General features: G+C 42.8%; 2 protein-coding genes and 1 long non-coding RNA gene across 3 annotated transcripts in view; 1 reads left to right on the forward strand and 2 right to left on the reverse strand.

Moving 5' to 3' along the window:
* LOC127656003 (histone H2A-like) overlaps positions 1 to 27632 on the forward strand; it is a 357620-nt gene that overhangs the window by 196584 nt on the left and 133404 nt on the right. The window lies entirely within an intron of this gene.
* The window catches only part of LOC127655936 (uncharacterized), a 49100-nt gene that overhangs the window by 11294 nt on the left and 10174 nt on the right, over positions 1 to 27632 (reverse strand). The window lies entirely within an intron of this gene.
* Positions 9182 to 27570, reverse strand: LOC127656108 (uncharacterized). The gene is made up of 3 exons (XR_007972137.1): positions 27513 to 27570; positions 18100 to 18165; positions 9182 to 9276 (listed from the first exon to the last, which is right to left on the reverse strand). It is a non-coding gene; the product is annotated as an uncharacterized LOC127656108 (long non-coding RNA).

Genomic DNA, 27632 nt, shown 5'->3' on the forward strand with positions numbered 1-27632 from the left:
AATTAAAGCTTTAAGTCCAGTGTATTGCATTAAACTGAAGTCAACTAAGTAATTGGAATTTAAACAAAGGTTGTATTTAAGATAAGTGTTGTTATATTACATAAGGTAAAACTCCAGTGGAAAGAGTAAAATCTAGAAGTCCACTGTGTAACATCTCAAAGAAATGAGAAAGCAAAATAAATAAATAATAAAGTGACGTGAATGAACTTTGTGTATTAAAAAGTAAAGGTGAAAGAAATTGGGAAAATTGTTTCAAAATATTGCCGTTGAAGATTAGTGTAGAAAGAAATACATTTAAAAAATAAAAGATTAATTTATTCTCTAGATGTATTGATTTATCTAAATTAAGGGTGCTAAAATAAATTTTCATTTTTATATGCCAAGTAAAAATGAAGAAGGAACAAGTGGAGAAATAAAAACTAAAATCTAGATGAAAACTGATCCTAAAAAGTAAATTGAAAAACATATAGGAAATGTATTCATGTATGGAGTATAATAATTCATATATTAGAAGAAGTTAAGGAAAATGATTTAGAAAGACATTTAGATTAAACGGTTAAAAAATAAATAAATAAAAAGATAAGAGTAAAAACTAAGAACAGGAAAAATAAAAAGAATAAAGTAAGAGCTATATCCAGAAAGTTTAAAATTCACTGAGAAATATGAGGCAGGCCAGAAAAGCTGAGGCATGCAGAGGAGGGTAAAATGACAGGATACTTTTTAAAAAATACCTCCCTATGTGACCCCAAAGGTCAGCTCCCAAAGGTCAGCTCCAAATACTTTAGATAGAATGTGGATAGTATTTCTTGTAGTGAGACCAGTAGTTATCAAAGCCACAGAAAATGGGAAAGGGAGATTAAAAAGAAGGATTTTGAAATTGGAATATGAAAAGTAAATCTTAAATGTGAAAATTTCACATTCATGTGTCTGTTTTATGTTCTGTCTAGTCCAATATGAGAGAATAACATTTTTAACAATATTAAATTAAACTATAATGTCCTGATATATACATTTGAAAACCCATGATTATATGTTTTATTTTTGATGTGTTTAAATATGTCTGGAGAACAATGTACATGTGTGTGCAACTTTATTGGTGTAAACTTGATCAACCAACAAAAATAAGACAGATAGTGTTTATTATTTTTGTTAGAAAATGTCTGACTGGAGAGATTGAGTAACACCTGATAGTGAACAGAGAGGTTAGACCCGGTGTCTCTCATAATGTCTCTAGTCAAACACAGGGGGCCCCCAAATTTAGAAAAAGAGATAGCAGATAGCTTTTTAAGATTAGACATATTTCTTTTATTTCTTGTTTTATATATACAGTGTAGGCATTGGTTGATCATGGGTACACTGAAAGTTGTCACTGAGACTAGAATTAAAGAAAATAAATTTAAGAATAATTTAAATCATTTCATGTTCTCTACGTTTCAAATTTGCTTAGAGAAGTTTTTTCTTGGGTTTGGTATATGACCAGTCATGACAGATAGAATTAAAATAAGTCCCAATATGTGGTGTATTTGATTGAAAAAATATTGATAATGCTAAGGAAAAATTGGAGATTGGTATTAGGTGAAACCCATAGAGAAACATTAGGATTAAATTGAATATCATAAATAATTTGATGTAATGTGTCTATTCTGTGTGAAATTGATGCTAACCATGTTTTACTCTCTCTGTTGTCAGCATTGTGTAAGTCATTTCAATAACTCATTCTGGAACCAGTCTCTCACCATTGCAGATTGCTGGGCCAGATGATTTATTGAAGAAGCTTATGTTACAGGAGACAGTCCGGAGACAAGGAAAAAAGACTGAGAAATACAGTATGTGGGCGGTTATATGATTGGCCCTCCTACTATCATGAATGCTGGTAATCATTACTGAATTGACATTTCAATTGTGGATTCAAATTTCTCTTGATAATTGATTTCAGTCATATATGACTAATTGGATGTTTGATTCTCCAAATGCCATCCATGGGTTCAATATCCATGTCTAAATTGTTCTGAGGGTCTAAATTTAAATCCAGCATCTAATTGCATTTGTTGATGTAAGGTAAATATAAAGCTAATGGCAAAGTAAGAGTAACATATTGGATTGTTTACTCCCTAAATTTCCCAAAGACTACCCTCACTTTAAAGAAAAAGCTTAATCAGTACTGCAAGGAGTTAATTAAGTGTCTATTTCTAGTAAGCTAGTTTTATTTTGAGTTAAATCCATGAAAATACAATTTTAGAGCTATACCGTTTATGCACATTGACATCTGTCTCTGTTATTTAACTGAATAATTGATCATAAAATGCTGATAAGTATAAGACGATAATAGCTGAAAAATCATATTATTAAATTATGATAACATTAGGATATAAAAATGAGACTAGTAAGAAATTCAAAGGACAAAATGCATTTCACTGATCAATTATTGCAAAACACAAGATATTTGTCTGAACTTCCATTGTGCCACTTTACTATTTTATTTTGTTTAAAATCTTCAATTTATTTTCTGTTAATTTAAAAAGGTGATTTATGTTGGTTTATTTGACATAATGAAAATTCCTTCTCCTGAGAAAAAGTAAGAAAAGGGAGAAAGTAATCATAAGAGAGTTTTAAATGAAAACTTAAATTTCTCAATGGTCTGAATACAAATGCGCATTAATTTTATTGTGCGAGGAGGGAAGGGATAAGAGAAGTAGAAATTCTAGAAGTTTTCTTGAAGATGGTTTACAATGGCAAAGGTTGAAAGCAGATAATATAATAAAATATATTTGATTATATCATTTTATTAAATTACATTTATCACTATTCTCACTGTTGTAGAATTACAAATGTGTTATTGTGATTTTCTAAGAAAAAAAAAAGGAATAACTGTAACAACAGTGTGAAGGAGTGCAATCTCTCTCTCAAAATTCTTTCCCTCTCGCTCTCAGTTTAAGTTTTTAAGTGGGCTAAAACCATATCACTAATTTGTTTTATTTTCTTTTGATTTTATTTTCTTTTACATGGAAAATGATGTGATTTGACAATAATGTTAGATACAGTAATATGAAGGAAAGGTTCAAACAGCTTTCCTCATCATGATTAAAGATTTGTTATTTTCAGAGGGCAATTTGAATCTCATACTAAAGATAAGAGATTTGGTTGAGTGTACATCTGGATGAATAAATGTAGGTTCTAAAACTACCTAGAAATTATTAAATTAAGTGATGATTTAAATTAAGCATCTTAGAAGCTTGACAGAGGCGATCCTGTATTTTGATTTGTTCTGATGGATAGTCTTCACCAAGAGACAAAGTCTTTTATGACCTTTGCTAAATGAGAAAATATAACAACTTGAATGGAAATTAGTGAACTGTAAATGAGTTCAATTGTTGCATTTTACTTTTCATTTGGACAATTTCAATAGATTGTTGAACTGTGAATAATGCTTTGTGAATTTAACCATGTTTTGGACTGTCTCAATGTTTGAGCAGTTGTAGATGGCTCCATTGGCTGTGATGGTTCTCAGGTGATGCTCCCTGAAGCAAGGGAAAATGTCTGTTTACGGATACCAAATTATTAAAGATTGGATAATAAGACTGAGCGGTACCGAGACCAGAGACAAGAGATGATGACCCAATAATGGGTAAAATTCTCCAGTGGCAAGAGGTGACGACCCAATGACGGGTAAAGACTCTCCAATTGCAAAATGAGAGCTGCCTAAGACAGGGCGCCACTGCCCTGGAAACATGCCCAAGAAGGGTGAACTGGGTTTAAGGAAGTGGATGGATGCTATTAGGAAAGAAGCATCAAAAGGGAGGTCTAGAAGAAACCTGCCAGAAGTTGTGAGTTCCACTCAACCTGACAGTGTCTTAATAACCGCTTTATTAAAATATTTTATCACAGCGATGAATAACAAGCATTCTATCACTGTGTTATCAGGGGATCACACCCTGTGTAGAAGACCAATTATAGATTGATTTTGGAGGTAAAGCTTTGAGAACCGTTGCATACAAAGAAGTGCCTAAATTATTAAAGAAGTATTAAGCAAACCTGGGACTGTTTGCATGATGAAGGAAAATTATTTTTATTTATGCTGTTATTGAACTCATGTACATTTGAATAATAATGAAGAATGGAAAAGAATATATGGTGGTGACTAAAAATGAACATGACCTGATTGCCAAAAGAAATGGGGTACACAATTAACTAAAATTAATATAATATCTGGATAATAACATTGTGGAAGGAATAAGATTCTGTGTGATCCTTAGTAAAATAATTTTGGATTCAAGCAACAGTAAAGCAGATGACTTTGATTGATGTGAATGGCCCAATGCAATGGCAACTACCCTGAATGGACAGAAAGACCAAATTGGGAGGAAATTGATTCCTTCAATGAATATATAAGAAGATATGAAGAACCACGCCCTGGGTGTAAGTGCTGGTTAACCTCTCCCCAAAGGGTGATCCTCTACGATGCGCAAAGCATCTGGGTTGAAGACATCTACACTACAAGCAAGAACTCTTAAAATTAGGATGAATATTTTGTTTAATGCAATCTACATAACTGTGACAACCAAAAACAAGACCAAACCAGGAGCACGTACATGCTTAAATATGTTAATTTGTGACTATAGAAAGTCACAGAGGAGGGAATATGTAGTATATTTTTATCAAGTTAATCAGGAGTAATCGATGAAAACATGGTTTATTTATACCACAGTTATGTCTGAGGGGCAAACATGCAGTTTACTGTATGTAAAGGCCTGTGACGTGATGAATATGTGCTCACATAGGTTTGACTATTTGACTGTGTGTGCAGAAACATAAATAGCATTACTTAGGGGAGAATTGATCTCTTCCAAAGGACATTCTGTTACTTCTTAATATGGTCAAGACCAGAGTCAATGAAGAGCATGATAGATAATGCATGTAAGCCCCACCTTGTTTGAGGAGGTGTATTTAAGTAAAACCAAACCAAAGATGCTTCAGTTGTTGTTGTTGTTGTTGTTGTTGGTACTGTGGTTTCACCGTAGGCAACTCGGCTTTATTGTGTGATAATAAAGTCTATTCTTCTGAAATCAAAACCCCAAAGATGCTGAGTGATTTTTCACAAAATTGGCATGAAAAACTACAACAGGTCCAGCGGGATTTCCATTCACGACATATGTGTGGCAGCGGGCTGGGCTTCCCCCTCCACCTTTGTCAGATTTTACAATCTGGAAGTGCCCGCCCTGCAGGCAAAACTACTAGCGGTTTAATACGCTACAGCTCCCCTGGTGAGCTGCACTGATGGGACTCATTCCACACAGACCGGCACCGCCACTCTGTCGTTCCCTTCCCACTATGTGCTTATGTATTACACACACACTGGCCCGCACTCTTGCCGGCCAAATATTATTTCCCCACTCACAAGGGCTCCCCCGGGTCCCCCAACCCCCGGGGCTCATGCAGTGGATGCTTGGCGCGCACGGCGTTGACAATGGGTTCCCGTAGCGTAAGCTAACAATACGAGAGAACCTCTCGTAAGAGAACGAATCGGATACCTAACGTAACCTCGGTTCTCTCTAGATGAGGGAACCAGCATTGCGTAGCCGGCCGTGCTCGCGCCACGAGCGACTTTCGCTTCATTCAATGAAAACCAGGGTTCCAGCCTACGAACTACGCTTATATGCACTCTAGCCACGCCCATTTTGGCGGGCTTTGATGCAGTAAGCGCGCGGACGCCTCTCATTGGACGCGAGTTTGCCCAAGTTCGTCTATAGGCTGCAGCAGTTGCCGCAGAGCAACCAATGAGCTCGCTAGCTAGCCCGCTCAAGGTCTGCAGTTGCTGCACTGCGTTGACAAATGATACAAAATTAAGGATAATTTTTTGGCTTCAATATCTCAGAAAAGATGAATCTTTCCCGTAGCGTAAGCTAGCTTACGCAATACTCGTTCCCTCATCTATAGAGAACCGAGGTTACGTTAGGTAACCGATTCGTTTTACAGTATATAGAACCGACATTGAACACTCCGAGCGAGCTGTGCTGTGGTAACTTAACGTTAAACATGGAACGTTTCCTTGATATGAAACGGCACATAATCAAACCAGTGGGAGCCTGCAGTGCATGAAAGTGCTGTATCTAACCTAACGTACCTTATTCATGCAATATCCCAGGCAGCGCGCCAATTCGGAAAGTAGACAGCCGAGCCTCTGCTACCGCGGGCGTGTTTTTCCACATTCGAATATTAATTTTCACCTTCGAAATTCTGTTTTTAAAACTATTCGAATATATATTCGAATTTAGAATATTCGTTGACAGCCCTAAATGACAGTCGAGCTAGCTAGCCAATCCATCCAAACAGTGAAAGAACCATGTTGACGTTACTTCAGGCAGATTAAATTGACAACGTATTAACTTACCTAAATTACACAAAAACAAGTAAATCAACGAATTAATGGCCAAGACCGCAGAGCAGACCTCACTCTCGCTCGCACTCTCGTATAGCATCAATTTGTGATGAACAAGGTAGCTAACGTTAGCAACTACCTTTACATACCTGATTTCAATGGAATTGATGGAGGAAGAGACGCGTTAATAACGTTAGCTACCTTATCATAAAAGCACCTATTTCTGCCCATGCCCTATTTCCAATTTAGCTAAACCACAAGGGGACAGCTGACTTTATGTTAGCTAATAAAAGCAGATGAAACCGTCACCATCCACTCAGATAAGCAGAATAACGTTATATCTATGATATCAAAATACATATGTCAGGGTAACAGTAAGTTACATAACGTGAAGTTAACTTACCTTCGTCCCAGAATGTTTGCTTCTTCTTGAATGATGGCTTTGTCCCAGAATGTTCGTTTAGAACTAACCGCCTAAAAATTCAAAATTCAGACCGCGGTGATTCCATGATGCAACGCGGTGGCTGTAAAACCATTGTAAAACTCGGCATGTACAGTGTAGTTACAATAATAATACAGGACTGTCCGTTAATTTCCCATGATGCTTTGCCACTTACAGTAATAACACAAATACAATACATTGTTGTAAGATTTACTGTAGAAATTACATCAATTGCTAACAGTGTAGGCTTGATCATGCGTCTCATGGTTGACGTGTAGAGCCGGTTAAGGTCTCGGAATACAGCGAGGCTGTCCCCAGTCTCCAACTGGAAATTCTTGTTTACGGTTTTAATATCAAACAGCAGCGGACGTAGAAAATGCAAGTACAGACTGTTTGTTTTGTCTTTGTACATCTCGCTGAGGAGACGCTGAGGCATAACAATGCTCAGCATCAGCAGCCAATGTAAAATGTACCCAGCCGGCATTTCAACGTTGATTCACTGTTGAAACAACGTCAGGTACCATGGTTGAATCAACGGTGAATTACCTTTCGATTTTGCAAAACGGATCAACGTTGATATTGTGACGTCGTTTCACCGCGGAAGAAACAACGTTGATTCACCGTTGAAATCGCGACGTCGTTTCACTCTTACCTTTCGGGTTATGGTCTTCTGTCGACATTGAATCACCTTTCGATTTTGCAAATTGAATCAACGTTGATATTGTAACCCTGTACCCGGCGTAGCCTACCTGTAATTTTGCTTAAACGTCAACACTGAAAAGTAAACTATGATTTTCGGTGCATATTTAGTATTTTCAGCAACTAATAAAACTTGCTGTACATGATTTGCAATTGGACGGCATAAAAAGAAAAAAAACATTCTAACAATTAGATGTTCATAAATCTGCAGTGCAGGGATGAGATGCTTCATTTTCTAAAGAAAAAGTTTAACAATTACACCAAATGGAAAAATTATTTTCTTAGAATTTAAATATCTATATTGTACATTTACACTTTCACATAATGTATTGAAAAAATTCTCGTTCAACAACAAAGCACATTCTTAAGGGTTTAATGATATCAGAATGCAGAGGGAAAAAGCTTTTAATTCTAATTTCATACACACTGCAAATATTCACACAATAGCCTATATATAAATAATTACAAATATGGTTTGGAAACTTGCTCAAGTCTGTTTGACCAAAAATACATAAACCGTAACACTGACAAACACTAAAATCTTACCATTTCCAAACTTGTGACCAACATATGTACTCATTTCGTAACAAACATATGTACTCATTTCGTAACATTCTAAAATCTCAACAATTAAGTGAAAAAGAATCCAAGTAAAAGTAAGGAAAGTTTGTAGAACAAGTAAGAAGTCTTTTGTAGAACTTCACATTCTACTAGCAACAGTCATTAAAAAAAAAGAAGAAGAAAAAAAAGGTGTCTTCAAGGAAGAGTCTTCTTACGGCCACCACCACCCATCCTCTCTGGTGCATAGTTTAAATATTTGGACATGGTCTCCATTACTTTTGTACTGGTTGTGTTGTGTGCATTGACGACTGCATCTAAAGGGAAAAATCAAAACAGTCTAGATCAAAAAAATTGCTATAAATTTATGGAAAAGCTTTTAAGGATGTCAAAGTTATTAGTCAAGTCAAGTCATCTTCATTTATATAGCGCTTTTAACAATGGATTGTTTCAAAGCAGCTTTACAGAGATAAACATATAACTTAAGGTAGCCGAGAATGTTTTGGCTTTATAGCGATTCTCGAATAATGTTATTTCCAGCTAAAGTTAGTTTTGATTGATTCACCTCCGTCAAAATGATCATTTGTTATTAAATTAGGGGCCGCTAATATGACGGCGTTCTCTCTAAACAGACTTTAAACACGAACCTGTGATAAACGCTGATGGTGTTCACATGCGCATTGAGAATTGAATCTATAGTTATGTGCTTTTGAATATATGTGCGCAGGTTTGTAATTCCCTACAAACCATGCCTAAACAAACTACTTCTCTTGCCTATAATTTGATACAGAATTTTGTTTTATTTTATCACTTCGGCATGGGTACGCGAACCGGAATTCACAACGTATAATAGCCTAATTTAGAGATCACTTTTTTTTTTTTAACCGACTACCAACAACTTTGATTTGTTAACGTTGATATCGGTCAAACTGTCCTCGGTTAACATCCCTAATTCCATTCATGAAAATAATAGTGATCAATCGATTTCAGATAATCCTATCTTTTGTTACAGACAAGCTATGAAAGAAAAACAGATGTGAAATTGGTAAAATTTCACCATGTGATGAGTTTTTCCAAAACACATAACACATGCATTTTTTACTTGCCACATATGATCTGGAAAAGCTGGGTCTGAGAAAATGGGAGCTTCCCACATTTTCCCTTTAAATTCATTTGAGACATGACTCCATTTGAGAGAGTTCTGCAAAACAAAAATAAAACCATTTAATGAAACATCAAGACAGTAAAAAGAATGACTAAAATATGATTAAATAAATTTGATTATATAACCAAATTAATTTTTGCCTATAGTCCCTGTGAAATCAATAAAGTTTTTTGGGTGTTAGTATCAATATGTTAGTCTTAGGGTTATCTATAAGCCAGTGAGAAAATTCGCATTTAGAAGATACAAGCATTCAAAACTTACAGTTCGTCACTTCTGCCAAAATGAATTTAATATTTTTTATAAGTATAAGTCACCCCATACTTCAACTTATTAAATCTTCTGATCAATCAAATGCTCTCTGGTATCTGAAACATCCCTCCCCCTTCAAGATGCTATTGCTGCAGCTGAAACAATACCACTAAAACAGTTTCACCTAGCTCCACTTGCATATTTTAAACCACAGGCTAATTCAGTCGGTAGTGCTATGACAAAGCTGCTGTCTTTTTGAAGGGGTCTAGAAAAGTGTTTAAACAGGGTGCTACGGAGTTTTGCAAGTGTGTTTTTTGACGGACATTTTATCAACAAGGCCCAGTTCAGTGCTGGATTTGCACATCATTTGATACTGAAAAATGGAGCCATCCCAGCTATAAAAGATCCATGTCATGATTCAGAACTGCAGATGCTAAGTAAAATGGCATCAAATGTCTGCGTTTCATTGGCTCGTCACTCTTTAGCTCCACTCATGGCACCCCTGACAGAGACTAAGAAAGCTGTGTCTTTCTTTTACAAATATATTAAAACTAAAGACTCTTTAGTGCTACAAACGATGCTGTACTACTCTATAATACTCAAGATCAATATGAGATTGGGTGAAACTGTTATGTCCCCTTTAAGTAAAATCAAGTGTTCTTTAGGGGGCTTTCACACTAGCACTTTTGGTGCGCACCCCGGTTCGAATGACGTCAGAGTTCGGTTCGTTTGGATGATGTGAACGCTGTCTTCCGAACTCGGGTGCGCACCCGTGAACCATACTCGGGTCCGCTTAAAAAGGTGGTCTGGGGTACGGTTCATGTGAACTCCAGTACGGTTCGCTGCTGATTTGAACTCAATCGAACCAAACCGCGGAAGTGAACCGCTATTGATGAAGTATAATGTGGTCGTCAGTCTCACACGCGTCACTTTCAAAATGAGCGGAAAGGGTTTACTTTTGTGCGTGTGTGTGTATGTGTATACACTTACCTTCACGAAAAGCGGGATTGACGCACACGCACTGCAAGCAGAGAGATGATTTCTGCTTGCCTTCGCAAAAATTGTCTTCGGCGGACAGCCCGCTGTCTTTTGAACGATTTCAGTATTTTTGCGGCAGACAGACGCAAGTGTGTTTCTGTATCTTGATGTTGAAAACAAAACCAAAGGTTAAAAAAAAGAAGAACAAATGTGAACCGATGAAAGTCTATTCATTGAATTTTGACGCCTTTTCATTTTGCGGTTATCAAGCAACACGATTACGCACCAGCTGCAGCTTGATGACGCAAGCGTACCGCGGTTCGGATACAAATATATAATGTGAACACAGTCCATCGGGGGCAGGGGGGAGGGGGGAGCAATCGAACTCGGGTTCGGAACAGGCAATCGAACCAAGTGTGAAAGCCCCTTAGTATATCCTTCAAAATATTTAGTTGTCTCAATGCTTTCCTTTGTGTAACCATTTATCTAGAGCGGTACACTTTCAGATTAAGATATTTCCTGTTCTCAGTGCATTGCTGTCCTTTAAAAACAAAGCATTTCTTGTAAATCAAGAATTATCACATTAGAAAATCATCCAAGAAAAAAGATGCAAGCCAATCAAATGTTAAAAAGATCAGTATAGTAAAATATGATTTCATGTGCCCGATTATATTTGACAAATCATCACCTTGGAATTACAAGGTTCCCCTTCTGTCGCTCTCTCCACGTTGTGTCGGAGAAGCGACACTAGGGGTCTCTCTTGAGCGCCGATATTCACCTCTGATCTTATTGAAAAGGGCCAATGGGAGTTGGCAGTCTGTATTTGCATACCCCGCCCCCGGACATACTGGTATTTAATAATGAAATAATATTTCAGCGGGGCAAATACGGGAGTTCATTCAGAAAATTTCTTCGGAGCCGATGGTCTGTCTGCAGTTTGCTGCGAGTTACACGCCACTTAAACGTTCCTGTTTTCCTCTGATGATCTGCATGCTGTTGGATCTTGACGGCGCACAACAGCGGCTTTCTCCTTCTCAGTGCACGGCGTGCATTGTTGCCCCTGAGCGCTTCGACAGCGCAGACACGTACACACACACACTATGTATTAAAAGAGTTTTTTTACTAAAAGAGTAATTTTCTCTAAAAGAGCAAACACAGCGGAGTTGAACGTCCTTTTAAGGACGCGTCTTTTTCAAGATGCCTTTCCGCCCCTGTGTCGTTCCTGGATGCGGTAGAGTGCTCTCTGCTTCAGACAGCCACAGGCGCTGTCTCGTGTGTTTGGGCCGCGATCACACCGAGGCAGCGTTTGTGGATGGTTCATGTTCTCACTGCGGGAACATGACCATGACCACGTTGCGGTCGCGGCTCGCTTTCAACAAAAAGCAAGCCACCCCAGTTGCACTCCGCATTGCTCCTTCTTCCCACGGGATTAAGGACAGTGCGGTTGGCACTGGAGGCGATTTGAGGCGGCAGCGGGTGCAGTTTCGCGGGTAGCCCCCGCGAACCTCCCATTCCCGACACGCTCGCTGGTCTCCGTCCACGCTCGCGGCGATAGCGGCTCGCCTCACGGCCCGGCTGTCTATCCTCCCGAGTCCGAAGCAGATGAGCTCTCCGCTGCATCGGAGAGTGCGGTGTCTGATGCCGAAGACTCCCCTGGACTGCCGCCTTCGGGCCAGCAGGCCCAAGCTGAGGCCGACGCTCAGATGTCCGACATGCTTGCCCAGGCCGCCTTGAGCGTGGGGTTGGACTGGAACCCTCCATCCTCCCCACAGCCTTCTCGGTTGGATGATTGGTTCCTGGGGGCAGCGCGCCTTTCGCGGCCTTGTATCCCCCCGGTCCCTTTCTTCCCGGAGGTGCATGATGAGCTGACGTCTACGTGGAGAGCCCGCTCTCCGCTCGTCTAGGTGCCACCCGCTCCACTCTCTCCACCCTCGACGGCGGAGAGCGCCAAGGGTACGACGCGATTCCCCAGGTTGATAGGGCAGTTGCGCACCATCTATGCCCTGGTAGCCCTACCTCCTGGCGGGGTCGCCCCGTACTCCCATCCAAGCCCTGTAGGACAACATCCTCGCTTAACGCTAAGGCCTACACTACGGCTGGACGCGCTGCCACCGCCCTGCATGCGATGGCCCTCCTGCAAGTCCACCAGGCCAAAGCTCTCATAAACATGCACGGGGGTGGACCTGATCCTGATGTGCTGCAGGAACTGCGCTCAGCGACCGACCTCGCCCTGAGAGCGACGAAGGCCACAGCGCAGGCACTCGGACAGACGATGGCCACCCTAGTGGTCCAGGAACACCATCTTTGGCTCAACCTGGTCGAGATGCGTGAGGCTGACAAAAACCGCTTCCTGGACGCACCTGTCTCCCAGATTGGCCTTTTAGGTGACACCGTCGAGGACTTCGCCCAACAGTTCTCCGCGGTGAAGAAGCAGACAGAGGCCATTTCGCACATCATGCCCCGCCGCAGACCTGCCGCTACGGGCCCTGCCCCGTCTGCCCACCGAGGGCGTCCCCCTGCGAGGAAACCAGCTCCTGCTCCGCCTCAACCCGGACCCAGCTCTCAGCCCCAGCGTCGAGCACTCCACAGGCGGCGCATGCCCCCTGTCTCACGAACCCCCTCCAGGACCCGGAAGGCTCCCAAGTGTTCCTGAGACAGCCGACCCAGAGCCGAAGACATTAGCTCCGGAGGTGGTAAGACCGCTCCGTCCCCCGGTGGAGGGCCGGGAGGAGAATCCTTTGTTTATTCATTTGCCACACCCCCTGACGGGGGCTGTGGTACCCACATTCTCAATAAAAGAGCTATTTCCTTTGCCTCTGGGTCACCTGGCCCGCAAATGCCGTTTTCACGGCAATGTGCTTTCAGATCACAACAGTCCTGGTACACCGGACGCGGCGATCCCGCCTTCCGCCTGCCCACGACTGTCCCCGGCCGGCCGGTTCAGACGAGTCCAGAGGACGCCAACATCAGACCTCCTCCTCAGTCAAGAACCCGCCCCTGCCGGGCGCTGGAGCAAGGTAAGTGCTTTGAGTCTATTCTCAGCACCTCAGCCTCAGGCCGCAACGAAGCCGCCCGACGCTGCATTACCTGTTCTGCCCGCTGCGAGGCCCCGCCGGTATGTCCAAAATACTCGTTGCTTTGGTGCCCCTAGCGCAGAGCTGGGAAGCGTGGCTTTCGCTTCCCAACGCATCACGCTGGCTGCACCGGACCATTCGACTCGGTTACGCAATTCAGTTTGCTCGGTTCCGCCCCTTCAGGGCGTCCGCTTTGCCACAGTACACGGCGAAGCACGCCAGTTCCCTGCGCACGGAAATCGCGACCCTCTTAGCCAAGGGCGCGGTAGAGCCCGTCCCTCCAACCGAAATGAGGAAGGGTTTCTACAGCCCTTACTTCATTGTACCCAAGAAAGGCGGCGGCTTACGACCAATCCTGGACTTGCGAGTTTTCAATCGGGCCTTGTTAAAACTCCCGTTCAAAATGCTTACGCAGAGAAATATTCTGGCTGGCGTTCAGCATCTAGATTGGTTCGCAGCGGTGGACCTGATGGACGCGTACTTCCACATCTCAATTCTGCCATGACACCGACCCTTCCTACGGTTCGCGTTCGACGGCCAGGCGTTTCAGTACTAAGTCCTCCCCTTCGGCCTGTCTCTGTCCCCTCGCGTCTTCACGAAAGTCGCAGAGGTGGCCCTTGCCCCGCTACGAGTAGCCAGCATCCGCATTCTCAACTACCTCAATGACTGGCTCATCCTAGCACACTCTCGAGAGTTACTATGCACATACAGAGACCAGGTGCTCCGGCACCTCAGCCGCTTGGGGCTTCAGGTCAACTGGGAAAAGAGCAAGCTCACTCCGGTTCAGAGCATCTCTTTTCTCGGGTTGGAGTTAGACTCAGTCTCAATGACAGCACGTCTCACGAGCGAGCATGCTCAGTCGGTGCTGGAATGCCTCGCTTCCTTCAAGCCAGGCACAGTGGTCCCTCTAAAACTTTTCCAGAGGCTCCTGGGGCATATGGCGTCCTCCGCGGCGGTCGCGCCGCTGGGGTTGATGCATATGAGACCACTCCAGCACTGGCTCCAGACTCGAGTCCCGAGACAAGCATGGCACCGCGGCACGCATCGGGTAAGGATCACCCCCGCCTGCCTTAAAACACTCCGAGCCTGGACAGACCTCTGCTTTTTACGGGCAGGAGTGCCCCTGCAGCAGGTGTCCCGATGCGTCCTGGTCACAACCGACGCCTCCCGGTCCGGGTGGGGTGCCGTGTGCAGCGGGCAGCAGCGGGCCGTTGGAAAGGGGTCCCGCTGCGTTGGCACATCAATTGCCTGGAGTTGCTGACCGTCCTTCTTGCTCTCAGGAAGTTCCTCCCATTAGTTCGGGACAAACATGTTCTCGTGAGATTGCATAAATCGCCAAGTCGGCGTACGCTCCCGCCACATGTCACAACTCACCCGCCATATCCTCCTATGGAGCCAGCAGCGACTCAAGTCGCTGCGTGCCACTCACATCCCCGGCAAGCTCAACGTTGTAGCAGATGCGCTATCACGACAACGCCTGCCCGGCGGGGAGTGGAGGCTTCACCCCCAGTCGGTCCAGCTGATTTGGGAACAGTTTGGCAAGGCCCAGGTAGACCTGTTCGCCGCCCAGGAAACCTCCCACTGCCCGCTCTGGTACGCCCTAACAGAGGCTCCCCTCGGGACAGATGCACTGGCACACAGCTGGCCCTCGGGGCTGCGCAAGTACGCATTTCCCCCAGTGAGCCTTCTTGCACCGGTGCTGTGCAAGGTCAGGGAGGACGAGGAGCAAGTCACGCTGGTGGCCCCCTACTGGCCCACTCGGACTTGGTTCTCGGAACTCAGGCTCCTCGCGACAGCTCCTCCCTGGCTAATTCCCCTGAGAAAGGACCTCCTCTCTCAGGGACGGGGCACGCTCTGGCACCCGCCCCCAGACCTCTGGAACCTCCACGCCTGGTCCCTGGACGGACGCTGAAGAGCTAGCCGGCTTACCGGCGACCGCTATGAATACCATCAACCAAGCCAGAGCCCCTCTACCAGGCACCTTTACGCCTTAAAGTGGCGCTTTGTTCAGCAGATTGCTGTTCTTCCCGAGCTGAAGACCCGCAGAGATGCGCGATTAGGGTCAGTGCTTCTGTTCCTACAGGAGAGGCTGGACAGGAGGCTGTCCCCGTCCACCCTCAAGGTGTATGTTGCCGCTATCACCGCCTACCACGATCCTGTAGACGGCAAGTCTTTGGGTAAGCACCGACCTGATCCTCAGGTTCCTGAGAGGCGCCCGGAGGTTGAATCCCTCCCGGCCAGGCCTAGTTCCCTCCTGGGATCTCTCGGTAGTCTTGGCAGGACTCCAGAGACCTCCCTTCGAGCCACTCGAATCAGTTGGACTCAGGGCCCTCTCTCTTAAGACGGTCCTGCTGATCGCGCTCGCCTCCATTAAGAGGGTCGGAGACCTGCAAGCGTTCTCTGTCAGCGACACTTGCCTGGAGTTCGGTCCGGCAGATACATCTGTGATCCTAAGACCACGACCGGGCTATGTGCCCAAGGTTCCTACCACACCATTCTGAGATCAGGTAGTGAACCTGCAAGCGCTGCCCCGGGAGGAGGCAGACCCAGCCCTTTCGTTGCTGTGTCCAGTGCGCGCCCTGCGCATTTACCTGGACTGCACACAGAGCACCAGACGCTCTGAGCAGCTCTTTGTCTGCTTTGGGGGATGGCAGAAAGGGAATGCCGTCTCCAAACAGAAGCTCGCCCACTGGGTTGTCGATGCCATCACACTGGCTTATCACACCCAGGCCGTGCCCCTACCCTTACGGGTCCGAGCTCACTCAACATGGGGTGTTGCGTCCTCGTGGGCACTGGCCAAGGGCACCTCCCTAGCAGACATCTGTAGAGCCGCGGGTTGGGCAACACCCAACACCTTCGCGAGGTTTTACAACCTCCGCGTTGAGTCGGTTGCGTCTCATGTTTTCTCAGGTCCGAGCCCGTAGAACTCGGTAACACATAGACCGACTGGCCGGGTGGATCGCTTGCGCCCAGCGCCCTTTTCCTGACGTCAAGGTAAAGTAGTGCACCTCCTTCCCAGGGCGCCCCACTCCGAGTCGGGCCCCTGGTCGATTCCTCCCCAGCCCTCCGGGTCCGCGGTTCAGCGGAGGAACTCGCCGACCCAAGCCACTGCGGGTACCCTGATGGCCATCCCGTACTGGTATAGGGGCTCCACAGGTAAAATAAGAAGGCCTCCTGTTCGGACTCCCCCTGTGTGTAATTCCACGGTTCTGTCCCCTTACGAGCGAACCCCCGTGTCTCCCTTAGGCAGTTACAGCTGCCTCGGTCGCCGTGCTGTAGCATCTCCCCCTTTCGAGGCTGGATCTACCACCGCACCATACTTTCCACACGAGCCCTAAGTCGGCCGTGTGACGTGCCTACCACTTTTCCTCCCCAAGAAAAAGGGCAGGTGTGGTCTCCGCAGGGTCTGGGTAAGACCCCCTTCCCTATATGCGTGTAAGGGCCCCGGCCGTGACTGCTCTATGCGAGAAACATAGAGAGAAAAGAGGCCCAGCCAGGCTGGCCCGTTCCCATGTTGGCAAACATCGCCTTGTTCCCCTCCCAGGGTAACTAGAAGGACTCCGATGTTCTTATGGGGCATTGGGGAAGGGTACGTGCAGCCAGGTACAGACGATGTGTGGCACTGGATGAAATCCCTGCCCGCCTCTGTATCGGCGGTCCACGTACAAGGTTCAGCGCATGGCAAGATTGGAATGGGTCCCCTAGTGTCGCTTCTCTGACACAACGTGGAGAGAGCGACAGAAGGGGAACGTTTGGTTACGTATGTAACCTCCGTTCCCCGAGGGAGGAACGACACGTTGTGTCTTTCCTCCGCCATGTCGCTGAACCGAGCCACTGTTGTGGCCGGACCATTTCCGGCTCCTCAGAAAAATCCTGAATGAACTCCCGTATTTGCCCCGCTTAAATACCCGTATGTCCGGGGGCGGGGTATGCAAATACTGACTGCCAACTCCCATTGGCCCTTTTCAATAAGATCAGAGGTGAATATCAGTGCTCAAGAGAGACCCCTCGTGTCGCTTCTCCGACACAACGTGTCGTTCCCTCCCTCGGGGAACGGAGGTTACATACGTAACCAAATGTTATATTTGCATTGAGCCGTTTTGAGATAATGAGCTTCAAAGTTATTGCAGTCCATACTGATTAATGGACAGAACATTTTTGTTTTCTTAAAAAACAAGTCCTAAAATGTAAAAAATTAAATAAAAAAAACACCACTGATGTGCAGCGTCCTATTGAGCCAAAACACCCACCAGGTAATTGTTGGTATATAGATACAGTGAAGCAGCCAATTGGCATATGGGGATGTTTAGGAGACCATGATTAACAAGAGGCCATTGGGTAGATTTGGCCAGGATGCTGGGGTAATACCCCTGCTAATTTTCAAAAGGCATCCTGGGATTTTTAATGACCACAGAGAGTCAGGACCTCTTACTAGTCTCACTTAACACACCTTCCATAAGTCTAAATGAGGGGAAAAAATACAACAACAAAAAACTGATAGAACCTTATAATCCCAAGGTGACAAATTAATGCAATGACTGGAAAGAAAAGTCCTTACGCAGACATTGTTTTTTTTCACCATGTCGATGTCATCAACTCCTCCAAGTCTTGTCAAATATGCTTGCTGAAAATAATAACAAAAATTGTCTGTAAGAATAATTATAAAAAACTGACATAGTAAATACAATGCATTGGTAGATGCTGTATTGCGTTAATAAGCGTTTCATTATATTACCAGTGTTGCCTCCTTTGTTCACTGTTACACTACTGCATATATTGCATTGGACACTGTAGTGTTGCTTTGTTTTGTAACATGAGCCCACACTATCGAAAATCACTCTTGCCGCATGAATATCACACTCACGTCAAGCAAACGTCGGCCACATAATTCAGTGAAGGAAAATGACAAGCAGCAGCTTCTACCTCGTCATTAACCTTTTCAGTGGTGAGTTTAAAATATTCCAGCGGCCCCCCCCCCTTTTTTAGGCGACCGTTATTTGAGAATCAGACCTGCAAACTCAGAAGGCTGAAAAAGGTGACATATTTCATATAAAAACATTGCTCACGTTCGCCTTCATGTATGAGTGTGTGTGTGCAAGTGAGTGAGCGCAAGTGAGTGAGCGAGGGACAGCGAGTGTGTGTGTGTGTGTGTGTGCGTGCGCGAGTGAGTGTTTGCGAGTGACGACACTGTGACTATCGTAACAGACACAACAATCTTGTAATCTGAACCAGGCATTATTCATCGTGTCAGGCTGTCTGTTGCGATGTGTTCATCGCACGAGTTCATATCGCGATGACGATGAAAATTCGATGTATCGTTCAGCCCTAATGTATGGACTTCTCTAACTCTGGGGGATACGCTGAATAAGCAAAAGTCACAAAAAGTCGGCATGTTCCTTTAAGAATTGTGCTTGATTGCGTTCATATAAAACTCACCAAGGCTGCTCTTTCATTTTTATCTTGCAAACGAGACTCCAATTCTTGCAATTCGTTCACACTGTTGGCTGGCTTTAGAGTAAATGCATCCGTTGTTCTGATTGCGACTTTTACCAAATCTCTTATATCAATTAACATTTGAAGAACTTTCCTCTGGAATTCTAGGATGAAGGGGAGTGAGAACAGATGTTATTAGGGTTGGACAATAACTCATTTATGCATGTTAAATAGATGTGTGGGTTACATGACTTCAACCTTTAAATACCCATAAATACTTGAAGATAAATGTCAAATTTTCTATCACTCTCTGTCATTGCTTTGATATTCTTTAATACAGTGTTGAATAGTTTGTCTTTCACTGCCAAGATATGAAAGTGTGTAAATGTCTGTGAAAAGGTTCCCTTAGTATAAAAAAAAATAAATAAAAATGTAATGGATAGAACGATAGATAAACGGATTGCAGTTGGTCCGTGATCCATATGGATCAGGTTTCACGGATTGGCATGGCTGTTATCCATATGTCTGTACAGCCGCGGGTCAAAATGTCCATCTTGTATTCTCATACACACAGTCAAGCATGTCTGTTATGTAAAAAGTTAAGAAATCTGACATGCTTCATTCTTTTGTGTCCCTCAGGCATGTGATCAGCTAGAGACAAAAAGGAACATCTGACATGTCCACAATCCACACCGCCAGCACTTATTAAAAATATATATTTTAGCACATTAAAAGATATATCTTATACAACAGTTCGACGGCACAATTGTGTAAATGAGAAACAACAACAGAGCATCTTTAAAAGCCCTCTTCTGTGCGAGCTACTTCCTTTCGCCACAGATTCAAATCTGTAGAATAAACACAATGATGTTATTGTATGTTTAGACCTAATTACTTTAATGTATAATGATCCGAACCATGAGTTTTGCGATCCGTTTAAGATCATAGATAGATAGATAGATAGATGATAGATCCATCCATCCATCCAACATGAAGTAGACAACCACAAGGCTGCAGTCTGGGAAAAAAAGGCAATGCAGTTTCCGTTTTCAATACTACTTACTTTCCTCTGACAGAGGAAAGTTTGACGTCTTTAATTTTGGTGTTGAGGCATTTTCGAAAATACTGGAGTTAGCAGGCTCTGATCTCTCCCTGTCCTCATCTGCACTCATGGACCTTACTCTCTTGCTGGACTTATGTGGGCGTCTACTCAGATGCTGGCTGTGGCTTCTCTGTAAACCCCTTTTTCTCCTGTCAATATGAGGGGAACATCAATATAACAATTTTTAAATATTTTTGGCCACACGTGTAGTGTAGCCACAACCTATGTACTGCTTATGTTAACATCAGATCCTTCACACAATGCTCCCATGCTTGTGTTCATGCTCTATTTGATGCCTATTTAAGGCTTTTAATTATAGCAATAATTAGAATGAAATTAGAATGTATAAGTGTCTTAAGGCCAATTCACACAACACAGAAAAACTTCAAACAAACACCTATGGTATGAATCAATAATTTAAAATTTCATGCAGGCTGTAAACAATGTTCCTAGTCATAGGCTTACCTTTTACTGTCCTTTCGGAATTCATTACGAGATGCTGACATGCTGCATGACCCACTGTCTGAGGAACTCAACCGTCTACCTGACATGAACTCAGATGGACTCCAGATACAGCTGTGTGAGAGTGATTTGCTGTGGCTTCTCCTCTGCTTTCCATGTGAGAGGGACTTACTGGGGCTTCTTCCACCATGTGAGAGAGACTTGCTGTACCTTCTCCTCTGCTTGCCATGTGAGAGAGACTTATTGGGGCTTCTTCTCTTAATGAATGATGGGGAGGGGCTGGGGATTCCCTTGCCATGTGATGAGAGGGACCGGCTGGGGCTTCTTCTGCCGTGTGAGAGGGACTTTTTGCTGGGGCTTCCTCTTTCGTGTGAGAGAGTCTTGTTGGTGCTTCTGTTGTGTGAGAAGGACTTCTTGTTGGGGCTTCTTCTGCCGTGTGAGAGAGTCTTGTTGGGGCTTCTTCTGCCGTGTGAGAGGGACTTCTTGCTGGGGCTTCCTCTTTCGTGTGAGAGAGTCTTGTTGGTGCTTCTTCTGCCATGTGAGAAGGACTTCTTGTTGGGGCTTCTTCTGCCGTGTGAGAGAGTCTTGTTGGGGCTTCCTCTGTCGTGTGAGAGAGTCTTGTTGGGGGTTCTTCTGCCGTGTGAGAGGGACATGCTGGGGCTCATTCTATCGTGTGAAAGGAATTCAGAGGTATTCTTAAGGCTGTATGCGAATGGTCTAGAAGGACTGCTTTGGCTTGGATGGATGGCAGCAATACCCTCATTTTCTACTTATAAAAAAGAAGAGATGACAATTATGAACAAATACTACAAACTAGGGCTGGTATATATAAAAAAGAAAACTATATCTTGATATTTCCAAAATTTTTACGCTAATTCAATACATATCTCTATGTTTGCGTTTCCTTTTAAATAATAATTATGATAAATAAGTCTTTTGCCTGGCCCTGCGATGGACTGGCGACCTGTCCAGGGTGTCCCCCGCCTTTCGCCCAATGTTAGCTGGGATAAGCTCCAGCCCCCCGTGACCCTGTACACAGGATAAGCGGTTGACGATGGATGGATGGATGGATGGATGGAAGTCTTTTGCCCCATAAAAAAATTATAATTTAAGTAGAACAGCTATTGTTACAAAGTAAATACAATATAGTTCAAATTTAAGCATAAAAAAAAAATAAAAAAATTCTAGACCAAGTGATCACTTACTGCTTTTTATTAAATGAACACATGTAACTGAAGTAATGCACAACAGACTTATGCACTCTCTGTCTATATTATGAAATATGGCAACCGCACTAATGAGAGCTACCTTATTTCCAAATTTTACATCGTTGCCAAAACTATTGCGATATTATCGATATATCTCCCAGCCTAGCCTTAATGTTCTAAGTGTCCTGGCAAATCCCAAAAAACAAAATATACTCAATTTTGAGTCTCTTAGAACGGGGTACAAAAAAACAACAACAACAAAACACAATACACTTTGACTATAAGCTAAAAAGTTAGCAAATAAAGCAGGTAAATTTAACAATAAACATTAATACAATAATTTAATTTAAGCTCTGCAAGAAAATTGTTAACTTAACAGTTGACTAAATATTAAAGATAATGCTTGGTCGGCTAAAATTGTATTAGTTGTTTAGTTCTAGAAGTGATCTACTCCTTTACAAAAAAAAATAATAATTGTTACATACTTGTTTGCTGATAAGCTTGGGGGTTGGCAACTGCCACTGCTTCACATTAATTTACCTCACCAACAGGGAAATCACCTGCAATAATAATCATGCAATTCAAATTAAAAAAATGAGCGCATCTACATTTGAAATAACAAACTTGCAGCACAAGAGACATGATATGTGAACGGCCCCAAAGTTTTGATAAAATGATAATGCTGCCTAGCTACTTCAACATGACAGCACAATAAAGGCTAATAGTAAACTACCTACCCATTTCATAGTCTAGGTAGCTCTTTTTTTGCCTGCCTCTTCTCAGAAGTCTTCTCTTCCTCTGGGCAACTCAGTTCAGCAGAGGTTGTTAAATCATAGTTGTCACAATCCTTTCGGTTATCTGAAAGCCATTATTATGCACAGGAATTAAAAAAGAAAAAGAAAACCAGATGTATTCTGATCACAGGTGTGCAATTTGCAGAACGTAACTTTTAATGGAAATTTTATATTTGGGGATAACGGTTTGGTGCGCATCACTGTTTTAGGGTCACAGATTCAGTGTATGAGGAATTGAAAATTTTTCACTAGAACATTATACATTATATATAAAGAGTATTGTCAAATTAATATCCTACCTCCATTGCATATTTTTGTCACATCATTGTAAGTACTTGATCACCACATTTAAATTATCATTGCTAAAAATGTCTATATATTGTTTATGTATATTCTGCATTCTATATACAGCCCCATGAATTGGAAGTGTGTCCAAACTTATGACTGGTACTGTAATATACACAAAGAATATCAGCCTATATACCGATTTTAGTCCCTAGAATCGGTATCGGCCCCCCAAAAAACATATTGGCCGGGCTTTAAACAGACGAATTATGCTCATATGTAAAAGTCCAAACAGTCAGTAAGTGATAGGTGCTTGGAAACGGTATTTTCCAAATTATTTATTGACGAGTCTGCTGCTTTATAGCCAACCGAAAGCGAACCGAAGCAATTAAATAACATAATATTATTTTTTAAAGAATAAAAAAAAATTTTTTTTAAAGATTTTTCAGCCTTCCTGATAAAATGCAAAATGTTTTAATTACTCATTTTAATTGGTAGAATGCTGCGTTTGGTCCTTGGCCCTTATAATAGCTGTTTGCAGCTATATTTTTGATTGCAACTGTATACATACACTTTCATTAAAATCAATTCCATCATGCGTGATGCTCATAGTTCTTTTAGCCTCTGCCATTGCACATTCATCAGGTATTGACACACACAAGATTACATACCTGACTGAAATTTAACTTTTAAGAGAGGAAATGTCATCCATCCATCTTCAGGTTGTTTTAAGGTTTTGATGGCTTTTTTTTCTCCTTGCTCAGGCCATAACACAAAAGCATTTTTCACCCAACAGGATGGTATAACGTCCTCCATTTCAGCATTGCCTTCCCTCCAAACAGCTCTGGCCCACATTGTTCTGGTCTTCTACTGTACAACACAAAAACATCACAAAAATCCGGGATAACAGCATGATTAATTAGAACAGGACACAGTTTCACAATGTTTTTTTTTTTTTTCCAAAAAATAAAAAATGTCTTATGGCAATTTTCCACTGCATGGTACAGCACGGCTTGCTTTTGGGGGGTTTTCCACTCAGTATAGTACCTGGTATTTTTTTTAGTACCACCTCAGCGAACCGTACTGTTACCAAAACGTGACGTGTAAACCTTGCTCATCACTGATTGGCCGAAGAGACTTGTCACTATTGAACTTGCGACACAAAACACCAGACTCGCTAGATTTAAATCAGCACAGCCAGCAAAGGACAACGAACAACTTTTGTTTGAACAAACTTAACTTCGGTGGAAACACAAACCGAGCCATGCCGAGCAGAGTTGTACCACGCAGTGGAAAAGGGCCAATAGGCTGGTGGGGCACGGGGGCAGGCGATTGCGATTAAAACTATACCTTATTTTACATAAATTACATAACACTGTCAAATTACATCCCTATTGTAAATATCTGCTCCTCCACTAAGCAACTTTCAAGCAATGTTTTTTTTTTCACACATGTTATTAATGAATGAACCTGAAAGTAGGGCTGGGCAATTTATCACATGACATTGTTATGCGCATCTCCTCTGTAAAGAGGTTGTGGGGTGCGCCCCCCTTATATAATGGTAGGGGAAACACTGATATCGCATTATTTATCGCAGGCGATACGTCCGTGATAATGCGATATGGCTCAGCTTGTCAGTGACTTACGGCTCTGTGTAGTAAATGCCGCTCCATCTGAAAGCAGGTGATGGCGATTTACTACTAATCAAGGAACCGGCTTTACTGACGAGATGCGCATAACAATGTCATGCGATATATTGCCCAGCCCTACCTGAAAGTACAAAACTGATGTTTTCTAAAAATATGCCCTATGTAAATCTTGACATTGGCTCTTAAAGGGGAACCGCACAAATAATCCAATGGCATCACACATAGCCTAAACCTTTTTCATGGTTGCAGCCTGGTATTGGGTCATGATCCGCTGGTTGGGGACCCCTGCACACCAATATAGATGCAACCCTTAAAGCAGAAAATTTGTGTGGAAAAAAAACAATTACCATGTCTTTAACACAGATTTGGAGTCCCCAGACAGCTCTTAGTGTCTTTCACTGCCATGAAGCATCGGTATAAGAACGAATCCATTCCCTTAGGGAAGACAAACCACTTTCTTATTCAGTTCCTTCTGCTCAATGAGCTTTCTTTTCCCCGGTCTTCTTTCATCCTTTAGACGGGCTATGTTCATGAGCTTGGAATCACATGGACTGTCAAAGAAACTCTCTAAACTTTCAAGGTGGAACAAGTCACACACACACATTTGATCAGATCTATTTTCCTTGACAAATGCAAAGCCATCTTTAACCATAAAACAGGAGTCCTTCATAAAGCTGTGAAATTGGATTTGTTGCATTCCTGACACTCTTCTTTAGTTTGTGCAGATGGTTTTCGAATGGAAAAGCACAGATCTCATTTAAAGACGTTCCAAAATGTCTAACGTCTTCTGCCAAGTGGATAAGAGAATGCACATTGTACGACGGAAAGACAGGGCTGTAGAGTTTAGTAGATGTTTTATAAAAGTGCATCAGCAGCTCTTCAGCATAGGATGTATATGCCTTCCTCGTGTCATCATCAGCGTCCAACAGTATGGACATGGCAACGGTCAGTGTTAGAAAGTGGTGGTAGAAGCTGTCAGGCAACACATCACGAAGAACAACAGGTCCAGTGTAGAGTAAGAATTGCCAGAATTCGGTTGCTTTCCATCTTTCAAGAGAAGCAAGAGAATGTGGCTGTCTGGCAAATTCCCTTGGGAGACTCAAGCTTGGTTGAAATCTCTTGAATTTGCCTCTGCGAAATTTTGCACTCTCTGGGACCCTGTTTCAAGAAGACGAGTAAGCGTCTTACCACCCCTAGACAGACCAGATGCATGTAATCCAAGACAAAAGATTGTATGCATGACAAGCCTGCATCTACAAGGGGTGAGAGTCCATTTTGGTGGAAAGGGTAGGACAAACTACTGAATTCTTCTTCTGTTCTCGACAAAATCTTCTCTTGTGGTTGGTAATTGTAGACCAACCTGTGGCTCACATAATTTCCTTCAATAGTGCATCGCTCGCAACTATTGTACGCATTGTGCCCCTTTATGCACTTTAAAAAAGCTCTCGCTGGAGCATCACAGATGAAAGCATTGACCTTGACATTTAAGGTTTCACCTTTGAAGGAAATTCCATCATGCCTAGTGAGCTCTTCAAGAAATTCCGACATGAAATCCCTCACCGAATTTGGTTTTCCATTTCCACAAAACACGGCAACAACAAATGGCTGAAACCTCTTCACACTACACAGAATTGGCCAAATCTGGACATTAGATGATTTGAACAACGGCAAACCATCAATGTTAAAATTGAGAAGGACATGATTTTCTCTCGACATGATTTTCTCTGGGTATTGTGAACATATTTTCAGAAGCCCAGACTCAAGACCGAAATACATATATTGACCACCACACAAATTCTGTGCATCTACATGGCGAGGCGTCCCCAAAAGTGTTCTGGCATCCTTAGGCAGACGATGTCCGTGTTTTCTCAACACAGAAAGGAGCTCATCTACAGATGTCCGTGATGTTTTGTTCCGAACCGCCCATTTCGCCAAATCACTCCTTAAGTCACTGATTTCATCTGAAGAGGAGCCTGTTTCAGTGTCATCACTTTCACTGCTGTACTGCTGGTCATCCAGATCAAGATTCTCAAGATTACTGTCAGCAGTACTTCCTGCACAATCTTCTCTCAGAAGGTTCTCAGAATTGATGGTTGCACAAACACCAGCCCGGGCAGAAACAAAAGAATGATCCTCCAAGTCACTACTAGAAAGCGCCATTGCAAGCAATTCTGCATTTTGCCGTCTCCATTTTTTATGGTACGCCATCTATAAAAAAAAAAAGTATGATTTTCAAATGTCATAACTAGAAAGTACAGGACACTGCTAAAACTATTTCGAAAATTGTCTAAAAATATATATAATATTTTGGGCTGATTAATCTTTCCCACAGTGGGAATGGGATTGTAAAAACAGGTCGATTAAAATTTAATTACTTCTAGTTTTGTTAAAGTCTGTGTAAAGTAAATTTTGAGAATTTGTGAATTGTAAACACATAAATGTTAGAAATGCATTGTTAATGCAACATTAGTCTGTTGCATTGTTAATGCAACATTAGTCTAATTAAACTATTATTTGCTCAGACAACTTGCAAAACAGTAAAACTAACATGAAAAAGAATCGTGATAATATTGTGAATCATATTTAAAAAATAAAATAAACTCGATTGGATATTGTTTTCCATATCGCCCATCTCTTTCATGCTCTTTCCCTTGGCCAGTCTCGCTTCTAATCTCGCGATATTACCGTGAATGGACAGTAATGACGACAAATGTTAAACGGAAAAATTAGCTTATCGAACGTTACACTTTTGTTTCCTGAAATTTTGTATCTGTGTGCACACGTATAATGTCTTCTCCCTGAAAATTGACGTAGCAACCGCAAAAGCACAAAACGACACTGAAGCGGCACGAGTAACGTTAGGCCTCAAACGACATCTGTAAAAGTAACTTAGGCCTCCGTGACACAAATGTGGAAAAGCATTCCCTGAATATCAAGTTAGTAAATTCATTCAACAAACTGTGCATTTACAATTCTCCAAGCACTGACATAATGCGTTTAACTCATGACCTTGCGTATATTTGTGAAATCAGACTTACCTTTTTGATCCCGCGCCCTCGCAGACCACTTTCTTTCGTGCTCTTCCCTTGGCCAGTCTCGCGATCTGAAAGACGGTTAGGATAACGGTCATATTTTCAAACTTAAAATGGCGCGCACAG

This window comes from Xyrauchen texanus, chromosome 2 (genome assembly GCF_025860055.1).
Source record: "Xyrauchen texanus isolate HMW12.3.18 chromosome 2, RBS_HiC_50CHRs, whole genome shotgun sequence".
Classification (NCBI taxonomy): Eukaryota; Metazoa; Chordata; class Actinopteri; order Cypriniformes; family Catostomidae; genus Xyrauchen; species Xyrauchen texanus.